This window comes from Amia ocellicauda, chromosome 6, assembly GCF_036373705.1.
Source record: "Amia ocellicauda isolate fAmiCal2 chromosome 6, fAmiCal2.hap1, whole genome shotgun sequence".
In the NCBI taxonomy this organism is placed as follows: domain Eukaryota; kingdom Metazoa; phylum Chordata; class Actinopteri; order Amiiformes; family Amiidae; genus Amia; species Amia ocellicauda.
The window spans coordinates 17,074,115-17,089,623 of NC_089855.1; positions in this window are offsets into that span (position 1 = coordinate 17,074,115).

Sequence of the window (15,509 nt, forward strand, 5' to 3'; positions counted from 1 at the left end):
TTTTTGTCTTCTGTTCATTCTTGTAGATATCAGTCTTCCTGTGTGCAAAATAAATTTAAAACATGCAGTTTGAAACGAGAGATCAATGCTACTGCATTCTGCATGTTTCAGGGATGACAAGAAGTGAGTGATGGATGTGGAGAGGAGAGGAGAATTCCCAGGGGGCTGGGAGGGGTATTATCTGAGGGGGCTCGGCAGCCCCAATGTCAGGCCAGATAAACCCTTTCCTCGGAGTAATGTAGACCTCAAAACTTAAACTCGGCTACCAATCACAGATGATACACCTCTTGCTGCACTTGTAACAAAATAGAAGCTTTCTGCTTCTAGACAAAGGATGAAACATTATCTCACTATCGTGTTTCGGTTTGTAAGGAATGAATGGCAGGTGCATTTGTGATGGTGATGGTGCATAGTGCTCAGGTTGAATATTGTAGAGTCGTTTTTTCACACACACACACACACACAGCTATGGATGAGTGGTAGTGTGAAAACTGCATCTGTTCCCCTCAATATTGTGAACTTCTCATATGCAGAATAGTTGCAATGTTTGTTCATTTCTTCCTTGTATATACATTGTTTACACAGGGTTTCATAAGGATGCAAGTGGTGTCCTCTGTAAATCTGATTTGAGTTTAGTTTTAATTTACTTTCAGTGTTAACACTCTCCTTCTCTTTGCAATTGAAGAGGGATTCTTGTTTATCTGGGTAATTCACACACATCTTCCTGGCCAAACTTTTTTTAAACTTGTATTAGTATTCAAATGGTGTCTGTGTAATTACAGTATTTCAAGTGATCTTCCAATAGTAAACAATTCACAACCCTTGGTTTAAAACATCATTGGTTCACCTCTCACAGTAACCAAGCTCAGCTCTATATCTGGTAGATGTTTACTCCGTCCACTTCCTTGTTTAACATTGTTTTTGCCATCACAGAATAGACACCCTCTCAGAGCCTTCCAAATGTCTTGTTCCAGTGCTTACACATCACTTCAAAAATGCTTCAGATATGATCTACTCAGAAACAGCACTGTGAATCTAAACCACATCAGACAGCAATACATATTTAACAGATCATATACTATAAGCTAAGCATGCAACTTCTATCCAAGCTGAGATGTATAATATACTACAGGTAATGTTAACATTGCATGGTACAGTATAATTGATTTATATTGACAGTTCTAATGTGTGTGTGTACTGTAAAATATATAAGCACACCTCCATCCAAATTTAAGTTCTCACATATTAGTGGTTATAATTTCCAAAAACTAGAATTCATCTGCTGAATTCCAATTAAAATCTCTAATTACAAAGATAAAGATTATTGTCTACGTATAGATTTTGCAGAGCTTTACAATGCACTTTGTCATAATCTTCTAATATCCACTTTCTGCTCTCGCTATTATGCAACAGAGTAATGAGCTTTAGAAAGAAAACCGCAACTTTTGAGTACAGGTAACATTGACGAGACATTTTCCATGTGCTATCATTTCATAATCTCTTTTGCCTTCAGACAGTCAAGCAGCTGGGAAAAAATGATATCCAGAAATGAGCTCTTCTTAATTTCCTCTGCATAACCCTAGACTGCCCTCAGGACGGCAGACTGAATTATTTCACAAGGACAGCAGTAATTTGAGCAGCGAATTCATTGTAAGCAGCTCTGAACAGGTTAAATCCATGCCTCCACAAATATTTTGTGGATTCAGGACACCACTCCACAGGTAACTAATTATTGACTCAGATGACATTTATTACAGCTGGAATTTATGGTCCTGATATTCATGTCAACCTTTCAGACAAGATGTAATATATAGAGCCTAGTTGCTTAGATTCCAGGCCCCTGGTCATGTAAATGGTGTACAATAAGAGTTAGAATAGAGGCCTGGACTTGTTTAATCCCCTGTTTCACTGCCTCTAGCCACCACTAACCAGTGTACAACAATTTCTTACAAATAGAAGTAGATTTGTGTGTTTTTAAAATGTGAGAAAAATCAATGTCTTCTATTGCAGAGTTATTCTGTAACCAAGCTATAGTGGTTACACTGGAAATACACTGCGTCCTACATATGAAGCAAATAAAGAACCTGATAGACAAAAATTGAAATTGAAAGGTTTGTTTGTTTTTTGTCCCATGTATTTAAATTATTCCCCAGCATCTGTATGTGTATATATACACTACTATGCAAAAGTTTTAGGCAGGTGTGAAACAATGCTGTGAAGTAAGAATGCTTTCAAAAATAGACATGTTAATAGATTATATTTATCAATTAACTAAATGCAAAGTGATTGAACAGAATAAAAATTGAAATCAAATCCGTATTTGGTGTGACCACCCTTTGCCTTCTAGGTACACTTGCACAAAGTTAGGGATTTTGTAGGCATATAGTCAGGTGTATGATTAAAAAATTATACCAAACAGGTGCTAATGATCATCAATTCAATATGTAGGTTGAAAAACACTCATTAACTGAAACAGAAACAGCTGTGTAAGAGGAATAAAACTGGCTGAGGAACAGCCAAACTCAGCTAACAAGGTGAGGCTGCTGAAGACAGTTTACTGTCAAAAGTCACACCATGGCAAGACTGAGCACAGCAACAAGACACAAGGCAGTTATACTGCATCAGCAAGGTCTCTCCCAGGCAGACATTTCAAGGCAGACAGGGGTTTCCAGATGTGCTGTCCAAGCTCTTTTGAAGAAGCACAAAGAAACGGGCAACGTTGAGGACCATAGCCACAGTGGTCAGCCAAGGAAACTTACTGCAGCAGATGAAAGACACATCACGCTTACTTCCCTTTGCAATAGGAAGATGTCCAGCAGTGCCATCAGCTCAGAATTGGCAGAAAACAGTGGGACCCTGGTACACCCATCTACTGTCCAGAGAAGTCTGGTCAGAAGTGGCCTTCATGGAAGACTTGCAGCCAAAAAGCCATACCTCCGACGTGGCAACAAGGCTAAGCAACTCAGCTATGCATGAAAACACAGGAACTGGGGTGCAGAAAAATGGCAGCAGGTGCTCTGGACTGATGAGTCAAAATTTGAAATATCTGGCTGTAGCAGAAAGCAGTTTGTTCGCCGAGGGGCTGGAGAGCGGTACACGAATGAGTGTCTGCAGGCAACAGTGAAGCATGGTGGAGGTTCCTTGCAAGTTTGGGGCTGCATTTCTGCAAATGGAGTTGGGGATTTGGTCAGAATGAATGGTCTTCTCAATGCTGAGAAGTACAGGCAGATACTTTTCCATCATGCAATTCCAACAGGGAGGCATCTGATCGGCCCCAAATTTATTCTGCAGCATGACAACGACCCCAAACATACAGTGACAGTCATTAACAACTATCTTCAGCCTGAAGAAGAACAAGGAGTCCTGGAAGTGATGGTATGGCTCCACAGAGCCCTGATCTCAACATCATTGAGACTGTCTGGGATTACATGAAGAGAGAGAAGCAACTGAGGCTGCCTAAATCCACAGAAGAACTGTGGTTAGTTCTCCAAGATGTTTGGGCCGACCTACCTGCCGAGTTCCCTCAAAAAAGTGTACCTAGAAGAATTGAAGCTGTTTTGAAGGCAAAGGGTGGTCACACCAAATATTGATTTGATGTAGATTTTTCTTCTGTTCACTCACTTTACATTTAGTTAATTGATAAATATAATATATTAACATGTCTATTTTTGAAAGCATTCTTACTTTACAGGATTTTTTCACACCTGCCTTAAACTTTTGCACAGTTCTGTGTGTGTGTGCAAGAGAGAGAGAGAAGGCTTCAGTGAGTCAATTAACTGTGTTGCAATTCAGAAAATATCTAAATAAGACAATATATCAAGAATTAACATAATTAAGACATAATTGTGAAAGACCGTATCACTCTGTGATCTGAAAGTTTTGTCCACAGTTATATGTGGATTTCACAAAATTACTAAATTGTAAGATTAAAAATATGCTATATGTGGATCATATTTCTACCCGTACATAAATTATTTAGACAAATCTGAAGAAATCTTCCCATGAAGTTTTCGAACTCTTGATTTCTGATCTGCATTTTGAGGAGTTTGAAACTAAAGGCTAAGAGAAGGATTTGTGAAGTACAGCAAGGGCTCCACTTCAGTCACATCAGTGTCTCATATTTACAGAGAAAATTTAAAAACAGCAACATTTTGATTACCATTGAATAATATACTCTTATTTTCTGTATTTCTGAGACTAAAATAGCTCGGGCTAAGACTGACTGTTTGATTGCGAGACATTGTGGCTCCATCTAGTGGAAAATTGTCACAGGTCTTTAAGAGTCCAAGAAAAATAACACAACAAAGTGGAAACAAGTTTAAAGATGAAGTGTGGTGAAGGAGGGAAAGGACTTCTCGGGTCTTATTGTGTGATCTGTGCAAAATCAGTCACAGCAAAAACAATGGCATTCAAATTAATCTGACATTAACATGAAACATGCTTGGTATTTTATTTGTTTAGTTTCAGGCCAGCTAGAAGACCTCAATCTAGTCTATCCAGGCTGTATTGTTACATTCCCATTCTGTTGCCAATATATATAAGGAAATAATTATGCATTTATTTATCACAATACATGTCAAATTCTACTGCAGTGTACACTTCATAAGCATCCATACATTTCGTAGTTGCAAATAAATATGCCTAATAGCATGAAATATACCCCAATTAGACCCAATCTATATACATTAGGGACATAAACTATCCTTGCCTTTTTATGGGCGAATGTAATTTTGTTAGCTTTAAATAACACAAATTTTACATTCATGAGCAAGCAGAACTTTAGATTAATGGCCTGTGTTGAAAGAGCAAGTTGATTAAACTTCAAAAAAGTAAATAAGCAGTTCTTAAATCTCAGTGGTGTAAAATGGGAGGTGGTAAATCAGTCCAGAAAGACAATGATCAATAGCAGAGGTGTTATTTACTGCAGGGCAATGGAAACCAGTTACCATTATTTACAAGTCCTTCACAATAACTAGTGATTTATGTCTGGTTGGGGCGGTCACACAGCATTAGGGCCATGTCTTAAAAGGTCAGATTACCAAGTCAAATTCAGCCCAAAGCAATTATGACTGTCTCACATTGCTGTACCTATCTCCTTCAAAAACAGGATGGGATCTTATCTATAAATCCTCATGTCTTCACAGAATTTATAGAAATATAGATCCAGAGCATTTTTTTACTATATTCCCTCACTGTCATAAAATTTCTCTCCCAGTTTCATGTATTTATGAATACTTATGAAGGTTTTTAAAGAGCTGCTGGACTCCTTCAGCTGCATGATAAACTGACCCTTTTTGACTTGAATGATCATAGAAAGTGCAATGTCTGTATCGGGGGATTGTGTGACGGTTGGTTAAGCTGGGTGTATTATTGTGAAGTGGCACAATGGTTAGTACTACTGCAGTCTCACAGCTCCAGGGACCCAGGTAGTTTAGTGCCAGTTTAGTGACACTGTACTGGATGAAGCGGTTCCTAAAAATGGATTGATGGTCAGACATTTACGTCATAAACAGGAATTTGTGTACGCATTTCATTCTTGGGGTATTGTGTTGGCTTCTCTAAAGCAGAAATGTCAAATGTTGTAGGCGAGTAACGCTGCACGGCAGGTAACCACAGAGCCAGGTTCCCATGGTGAACACATCCATCCAGCACACTGTCACCTGCTGTACCGCAGCATCAAAACACTCCAGATCATACAGGGAGAAGTCAAATACGCTACTCGGCTAAATAAATAGAGCAAAGAATAGAGCCAAAGAAAGATTAAATAACTGTAATCATAATGACATTTAGCCCCTGATTGTATACTTCCTATCTTCCAGGATGTGTATTCAAGCTTAGTGAGCTCTAGAATGAAAAAGGTTTGAAAACATATTTCTACCAAAGGATTATATAAAGCAGTGTTAATTGTGCTTCATTGTAGCATGAATACCCTCCACAACTGGCATTATTAGTCAGATAATTGAATGTTCACTTTGTCAAGTGCCCTCATCTCTGGTTTGGCACCTTTAACTACCACTGCCTTAGATTACTTACTTTAGACAATGAATATGAATATGAGTATGAATAGACTTAATAATATTGAGTTCATTTGGAAGTATTTTTATGGATATATAAAGCTACATCTAAAGTAAACTCCTGCCAGCCTTTCTGGACTTACTAGTGATTAAGGTTGCCTCCTGGCAGTTTCTTGACCAGTCTGGCTGATTTTATTATGGACTTGCTGATTGCTGGTGAAACAATCTATTTTTTTGTGATTTTTTGCGCCATCTAGTGTCTTTTGAAAGACTTTCTCATGACTGTGGGAGTGGGAGCTGGCAGCAACCCAAGAACTGTGTTTTCTCTCATATTGTATGAGACTGACGGCTTCATTAGTGCTTGAAGAACAATGGGAAGCTTTGGGGCAATAGCTGGTCTGTTGCTGCCATGTCGCGTAGTGCAGTAGTGACCAAGCTGGGCTTTTTCGCCCTGTTGTGTTTTGTCTCATGGCCATCCTCTTAACGCTAAGCATCATTAAAATACTGGGCTTCATAACATGGCAAAAAGCTAACAGAGTATGAAATTAAATCAATATTTAATTTCTAAATGATAAATACAACTGTTATACCTCTGTTGTTAATCTCTCTGGGAGCCTTTGTGTTCCCAGCTTTTTGCCCAGAAGGTGTCAGTTTATTAGTGTGATATATCTCCTGAATCACAGCGAGTGGCAACCTACTGCCTGCGGCCACCTCTAGATCTATCTCCTCTATGGGATTAGCCATTATTTACCTCTCCGGAAACAAAAAGAGTTGGGTAAAAGTTACTGTAAGTTTGAAAACTGGAAGACAAAAACAAACAAAATTCCACATCTGTTTTCTGGGGAGATGCTCCAGACTGGTCATAGTCTCAGTACAGTTCTTTCACTCTGCTCTCAAAGATTTAGCATGCTGCATTAACATGGCTGGTGGTCTGAAATTATTCAACCCACAGGGGAAGTAGAGAGGCTGGCTGAGATAACTGGGAGATATGTATTACATTAAACAGCATGACCCTCCAAATCCTTTTCTAGTTTTCAGAAATTCTCTAAAAGTTGTGTTATTCAGCTCAGGGTGGCCTGTTACCCCAATTTACCATTTTATTACATTTACTATGGTGCTCTAACTTCAAAGAAAGTCACACTCTCTGTTCCCTTCCCAGTCAGCATGGTTCTCTCCAAAATGTGTGAATTTGTACTGTGTAATGATGCAGAGAGATGCTATTGATTTTTAAAATGTGAAAAATCAAGGAATCCTCCTTCGCTTCTTGTACCCCCTTGGACAGTGTTACACAATTAGAGTTAAATAGATTTTTTATTTTATTTTTAAAGCTTTTTGTTTTACTTTACAATGTGAATAACTTATTTTTTGTCTTGTGCTGAATTTACCAAATAATGCATAAAGTAATTTAGACAAAAATGGGCAATGTCATACCTGTAAGTTAATCTTTAAGTCCATTTAAAATATATTTTCCTTGCATGACTTCTGGAGAATTTCACTCGTAAATGCTCGTGAGGGAGCTGCACAGTGTGAATGTAGTTCAAGCTGACCATGTTTTCTTACACATCCCAGTTTGTACCTGTAGGGGTCATATTTGGCAAAGCTGATCTTAAAATTCTATGATAAAAACAATTACAACAAAGGTGTTTACACCTAGTATTTTAGCATATTAGTTTATTCATGTCATAAGATTTACCCGACAAAACTCTTCACTGAACACGGACACGTGGCATATAAGCATTTAAGTCTTCTTTTATGATGTTAAAGAGTGCTTTGTTGTACAACAAGCACCACATTGTATTACGCACATCTTCCTTGCAATGATAATAACCTCTCCGGGGTGCTAATTTATTTAGTAGACTATATTTCTACCACAGAGCAATGGTATTAGGAGTCCCTAAGCAATAATAGAGGATTTTATGTGAAGTGTATAAATCCCATATATGGATTGTGAGTGCTTTTAAAGCTAAATCTGTTGTGCTCAGGCTACAGTCCTATTACTCCAGAGGAGCACACCCTTTCAAAGGATATGTCATAATTTATGTGCATTGTAGGTCTCATTAATGTACTTTTTCTGTTTAACTCCAAGCTGTGATTGATGACACAAAAATAAATGTAGGTAAACAAGTTTGCAGGCTGCCCGTTCATAAAGATATCATTATCTTCTTTATGATTTGCTCAAGATACATCTCTCAAACCCAGTCCTTGGGGTTAATTACCTGTTCAGTGTTTTCAATTATAGCTGGACTGATTAGTCAGCGGACTGCAGACAACCAACCAGCAGAAAACAAATAAAGGAATGAAACAAAAATGCACCATTATATTGATTTAATGTCATTTGCATCTAATTGGCTGCTTCTCTTAGAAATTATAGTTAAAACAGAGGAATGATTCAAAACTAAACTATGGTATCTCACAGGGCCAGAAACACCTAACACAATTACAGGGCTGATGTATATCCAGCTAAGTTAATATGCCAGCACAGTTTTTTATTTGCTTTCCACTGTGCTTCCATCAAAATGACTCCGTAAACCAGCCTGTTCCTGACACAGATAAGGAGCTTAATTAAACTTCACTAGGTAAAACACAACTTAGAACATATTGTCAGAGAAAAACAGAACTTGCAGTTGACAAAGGTCGGATTCTAAGTCTGAAATACAATGACATTGCTTTTTCATATTTTAGTAAAGCATTGCAATCTATTTATCTATCAATGGATTTGTTGAAGATGTTTCTGCAGACTTGAATGCACTTAGAAAGCAGGTCCATTTTTTTTTCCACGGATGAGTCTGTGCTGAAGCTAAACTGAATTATATTTACCTTGAGTTTAGAAAAGATTCTCATTCACAACATCAGCACAAACATAAAAATCAAACAACCAAAACTGCAGCAATTCAACAGGATCATGTTTTCTTGAGGTTGTCTTGGAATTCCAGTCACATCAATTGACCACCAGGTGGCAGGCTTCAAAATAAAATAGATAACCAAACATTGGCCTGACTCCTTCATGTTGGATATGTGAGATGTTTCACATTTATATTTAAACTATCATAGAATTATGTATTCTATTCGAAAATACCCTCGGAGCAGACAGATTCTAGATTAATAGAATTATGTTGAAGTCATTATTATGCTCTTTCACTGTTTATTGCATAAAATGAACATTGAATACTATTATTATTATTATTATTATTTTTATTTCTTGGCAGACACCCTTATCCAGGGTGACTTACAACATAAGTGCAAAAATACAGAGAAGTACAAGGCATCAATCATTACAAATTCAACTTTGCTAAAACATAGCAATTCAAAATAATACATTTTACAAATTCCAATTACAATTTACACAAGTACAGTAAGAGACTTCCTACATCCTGGACGGTGAAAGCTAAGTGCTGTCAAGATGTAGGGTTACAGACGAGGGCTACGGGAAAGAGAGCAAGGAGGAAACAATCAAGAACGCGAGGAGCATAATAAGCTGAAGTGCTATCTAGCAGGGATAGAGGACTAATATTACAAGTGCTGTCGGAAGAGATGCGTCTTGAGTAAGCAACGGAATGAGGTCAAGGACTCTGCAGTTTTGACTTCGGTGAGCAGGTCGTTCCACCATTTAGGGGCCAGGGATGAGAAGGAGCAGGCTCTGGAGGAAGGAGAGTGGAGAGGAGGCAGCGTTAGCCTTCTGGCACTGGAAGAGCGCAGTGGTCTGGAGGGGATGTATGGAGAGACGAGTGAAGGTAGCTTGGTGCAGTGTGGTCAAGACAGCGGTAGGTGAGGGTCAAAGTCTTGAACTGAATGCGTGCCGCTATCGGGAGCCAGTGGAGGGAGCGGAGCAGTGGAGTAGCGTGTGCGAATCGTGGCAGGGAGAATATCAGACGAGCCGCAGAGTTCTGGATGAGCTGGAGCGGCGGGTAGTGGATGCAGGCAGGCCAGCCAGGAGGGAGGTGCAGTAGTCCAGGCAGGAGAGGACCAGTGACTGGATGAGTAGCTGAGTTGAGTAGTCGGTGAGGAAGGGACGGATCCGGCGTATGTTGCTCAGGAAGAATCTGCAGGTGCACGTCAGCGTGGTGATGTTCTGGGAGAAGGAGAGCGCAGGATCGAGGGTGACTCCTAGATTTTTAGCGGAAGAAGAAGGAGAGAGTGTGGTGGATTCCAAGGGGATCGAGATGGGGAGGTCAGCAGAAGGTGAGGAAGAGTGGGGGAAAAAGAGGAGATCTGATTTGGAGAGGTTGAGCTTGAGGTGGTGCGAGTGCATCCAGGCGGAAATGGCAGACAAGCAGGAAGAGATGCGTGAGGGGATGAGAGGGGCAGAAGAGGGAAAAGACAGGAAGATCTGGGCATCATCAGCGTAGAAGTGGTAGGAGAACCCATGGTAAGCGATGAGGGGGCCCAGGGAGTGAGTGTAGAGAGAGAACAGGAGCGGGCCCAGGACGGAGCCTTGGGGAACACCTGTGAGGAGAGGTTGGGGGGTGGATGAGGAGCCTCGCCATGTCACTTGGTAGGACCAGTCGCTGAGGTAGGAGGCGAACCAGGTGAGAGCAGTCCCAGAGATCCCAAGGTCAGCGAGGCAGGAGAGGAGGATGGAGTGATCAATGGTGTCAAATGCTGCAGAGAGGTCAAGGAGGATGAGGAATGAGGAGAGGGAGGCCGCCCGAGCACAGCTGAGGGAGTCAGTGACAGCCAGGAGAGCCGTTTCAGTGGAGTGAGCTGTGCGGAAGCCGGATTGCAGAGGATCAAGGAGTGAGTGTTGGGACAGAAAGTCAGAGAGCTGACAGTGGACCGCCCGCTCAAGAGTCTTGGAAAGGAAGGGAAGTAGGGAGACAGGCAGGTAGTTCTGAGGAGAGGTGGCATCAAGGGTTGGTTTCTTGAGCAGTGGGATGAGAGCAGCTTGTTTAAATGCAGAGGGGAAACAGCCAGAGAGGAGTGAGGAGTTGAGGAGGGAGGAGATGAAGGGGAGAAGATCAGGAGCGGTTGCTTGGAAGAGACGAGAAGGGAGAGGGTCCAGGTCGCATGTTGTGGCTTTGTGACATAGGAGGAGAGCAGAAACTTCAGCATCTGAGAGAGGTGAGAATGAAGAAATGGAAGCTAGGTTGGTGGGAGGTTTCGGTGTGATGGGAGATGAGGGTGGAGTATTGAAGAGCCTGCGGATGTCTGCAATCTTGGAGGAGAAGAAGGAGGCAAAATCATCAGCAGTGAGAGATGAGGGAGGAGGAGGGGGAGGGGGGGCAAGGAGGGAGGAGAAGGTGGAGAAGAGTTTGCGAGGGTTGTTGATAGTGGATTCGAAGAGAGATTGGAAGTAAGATTTCTTGGCTGAGGTGAGAGAGGACGAGAATGTGGACAGTAGAGAGCGGTAGAGTTCGAGGGCAGCTGGGAGTTTGGTCCTTTTCCACTTTTGTTCGGCGGCACACAGACTAGTTCGGGTTGCACGGAGAACAGCAGAGAGCCGAGGTTGAGGAGGGGAGGGACGGGCAGGACGAGACGTGAGAGGACAGAGAGAGTCAAGGGAGGAGGTGAGGGAGGAGAACAAAGAGGAGGTAGCACAGTTGACAGATAGATTTGAAAAACAATCAATGGAAGGCAAGAGAATGAGGGCAGTGGAGGCAAGGGTTGAGGGGGAGACAGGGAAAGGAAAGGAAGAAGGAAATGAAGTGGTGGTCCGAGATGTCCATGGGTGTCACGGAGAAAGGGGAGCAGCCTCTTGAGAAGATGAGGTCTAGCTGGCGGCCAGCCCTGTGAGTGGGGGGAGACGGGGAGAGAGAGAAGTGAAGGAGAGGAAGAAATCCGGCACAGTGGGAAGGGTTGGAGAGGTGGATGTTGAAGTCTCCCAGGAGGATGGTAGGTAAGGACAGCGAGGGGAGAGAGGAGAGAAGAAAGTCGAGTTCATCCAGGAAAGAGGTGAGTGGACCAGGTGGACGGTAGAGAACTAGAAGGAAGAGGTGAGAGGGAGAGGTGATATCCATTGCATTGAATTCAAAGCTGTAGGTCGAGATAGAGGAGAGAGGGGGGGGACAGAGAAGAGGAGAGAAGGGGAGAGCAGGAGCCCCGTTCCTCCTCCCCACCCAGTAAGACGAGGGTAGTGGGACAGGAGAAAGAGAGAGGATAAGGCAGCAGGGGTGGTAGAGTTGTCCGGGGAGATCCATGTCTCAGTAAGAGCAAGGAAATCCAGAAACTGGTGGGAGGCGAAGGCGGAGATGAAGTCGGCCTTGTTGGAAGCTGAGTGGCAGTTCCACAGGCCTCCAGAGAGTGGAATAGAGGAGAGGGAGGAGGAGGGGAGAGGCAGAGAGATGAGGTTGGAGGGATTAGGGAAACAATGGCGCACAGCTGTACGCCGAGAGGAAGGAGAGAGCAGGACAGGAATTGGAGAGATCGTCATGGTTGCCTGTTGTTGCTGTGCGGCGTCACCTCGCAGTCTTCTCCTCGCTGGAGTCCCCGCAGCTAGAGTCCCTGCCCTTTGTAATTGGGGCCCTTCAGAAGGGGGGCACTGAGGCTTCTGGCGCTGACTACTGACGCAGAGGGGTGGGGGGCTGTTAAATACGTCACCTGTAACTAATGAGGACAGAGCACACCTGTGTTGCATTGAATGACACAAGGCTGGTCAGGATGGCCCTCCCTCCCACGCAGGACTGCTAATAGCACAATTACTGGCCGCTTAATATCTGAATACAGAGAAAGACAGTGCCAGATACACGCAGTTACACTGAACAATAGCTCGTAGTAATGTTAAACAAATGCTAAATAATCACAGCCTACACAGTGTAACGCTTCTGATTGCAGACAGGGCGTGTCGAGTGCGCTAGGTTACTGGCTGAATTCACTAACAAACTAACAAACAGTCGCTGCTTTTCCGACAATACAGGTGCAAGATATACAATTCATAGCTAAACCACAAACCACGTAAACAGTCAATGTAACTTAACTAAACGAGGAAACGCGAGAGAAAGCGATACTTAGCTGCGGCGACTTGAGTGACTTCTCAGCTGGCTTGTCCGAGAGTCCAGTGGCAATACTACCCAGTTTTGTCTCTGACCATAAAGAGTGTCATTATTGATTATGTCTAAAAAAACTGGAACCTCTCTGACACCTTGTTAGAAGGCCAGAAGGTGGTCATCACCAACATTTTGTGGGGTGAGGGGAGTGGACAAGGCAACCCGAAAGCAAAATTGTAGACCTAAATTGACCAGACAGTGTCATTAAACATCACTCCCAGTGCCAATCCCTGGGTGAGAAAGATACACAAAATGTAATAACACATGCTATTAACAGCAAACTGCCTGAAGTTCCATGTGTAGGCGTCTTGCCACTCTATTGAGATTCGCAATTAAATACAAGCATGCTTGCAGTGACAGCTGCCATTGACAACACTCTGACACAGACGTCTCTGTCTCCATCCTGCCTTGTGAGTGGTATACATCAGGCAATTAATGTGACTCGTGTTCCTCCTCTAACACAGTTAACACATCATGACCAAAATGTCTAGCTAGCATGTAAAGGCCATCTTTGCCAGTAGAGTAAAGCAGCCTGAAAGTATTCCAGGGGTTTTGTTTTCAGTATATTCATGAAAAATGTTGCAGTATATGCAAAAATCTACAAATACCTTAAATCAATAAACCTCTGGTGTGGGTCTGTTTCTGATATCAAAGTGTAAAAAATGAATGACTTGAGAACCATAAAGTGAAGAACAAAATAACAGGAAACAAATGTATTGCCACAAATCCACTTGACAGTACATTTATTTTCCTATTCTTACCATGTGCCAGCATCTCTCCCTAAAAATGATACGCTCCTAGACCCATCGTCATCAAATCATAGGCACATTTCTGTGAAATTACCAAAACATCTATTGGAAATATAAAATCTAGATTCTCCCAAATAATGTAATTGGTGGAAAATTATCAATCAAATGTAAAAACGACAACATTTAAATTGTTTTCACTGTTGTTTAATTTCATACCCATCTATATCTAATCATTCTGTATCTGTGCAAGCAGTAAAGATATGTTATGGACAATTTATGCAGGGAACACCATCAGTATCTACTATGTCTTTTTATTTCCCACCACAAGATGTCAGACTTCAGATCTGAGCCCTGAGCCAGGGATAACGTCTCTCAGCCTAAAGCTAAGGCACAGGGAAGGCAGCATTTCACCACTGAAAACTATTTAAAGGTGTTACAAATACCAATATTGTGTAACATAGTTGGTGATTGACCGTTGGACCATGCTGGTGTTTCCATTTTAAATAGCAGCTTTATGCTTGTCTTTTTTCACTCATTATTATTAATTTGTTGTCAGTGCTCAGCCGCTAGTCTCATACCAAAGTGACATTTCAGCAGTGCTGTATGACATAGTACTGTACTGTGGGTAAGGTAGGAAACAGTGCTCAAAGCTCCAGCCACGGCTGGAGAAACTGGGCTTTGAGCAGCAATCTGTGTCTGAGCCTAAAATAGAAGGAAACACTAGCTACTGTTGCTGTTGCAGCTATTAATAGTATTGAGTATACTCAAAAAGCCAAGACACAATATTCTAGATGCTTTGTTCACTGCATTTGTTTTGTCTTTTGCCAGTGTTCTATGGCATCATAATGAAAATGACAGAATAATTATTTCACATTGCCATTAGGACTGATCGTACTTGTCTGAATAGAAATCAGTGGAAATGTTTCTGGATATTTATCTGGAAGAAAAACATATTTTATATTTTGTTGGGCAATACAGCTGCTTCAATCACTAGGGAGTCAGACACCTTTTTCATACAAATCACACCCTGATCAGATGTGGATGTTAGAGATTTGCTTTGCTAGCACAGGAATTGGGGGATTATACTATTATTACTGTTCCCACTGTCTGTAATGGTTCCAGTCCCGTATCTGACAACGCAGAAAATGTAACCTGGAGTAAATGCCTCACAAAATCACCCTCATATATAAACAGCCGCTGGACTTCCAAGAACTCTCAGAGGTGTTTGATTTTTATAAGGAATTGTAACATAAAATCCCTCTATGAATAGGTCAGTAGTCAAGCTGTTTACTAACCATTATAATGTTGCATGTATGGAATGTGGCCTCTCTGTTAGGGCAGCCTGTACTTTACTTCCCCCTGAATAAAAAAAAACTTGTGTGTATTTTTATATCGCTGACATGTGGACACAAACAGACATGTGCATTAAAAAAAAAAAACATGCATAAAAGTATATGCTATTTTGCATGATCTTTCAACAGTGCTGGATGCATAAGATGACGGCTGGAATGGTTCAGCATGCAAAGCAACCTAATGTATCCCCATTCTTCTAATATGAAAATGAAAGAAATTAAAAAGATACAACTGGTATGTGGCATGCATGCACGCGTGTGTTTTGAGGCACTTGCAAAACAGCAACCCGGCTCTTCTTCTCCTTTGCCATTCTCTCAACAGCCACGTCCCTCCCCCCGCTGCTGCTCTCTCCCCCAAGCGGCTTCATTCCTCTCTTCCGGGTCTTCCTGCGTAATCTCGCGATACTGCGCCCC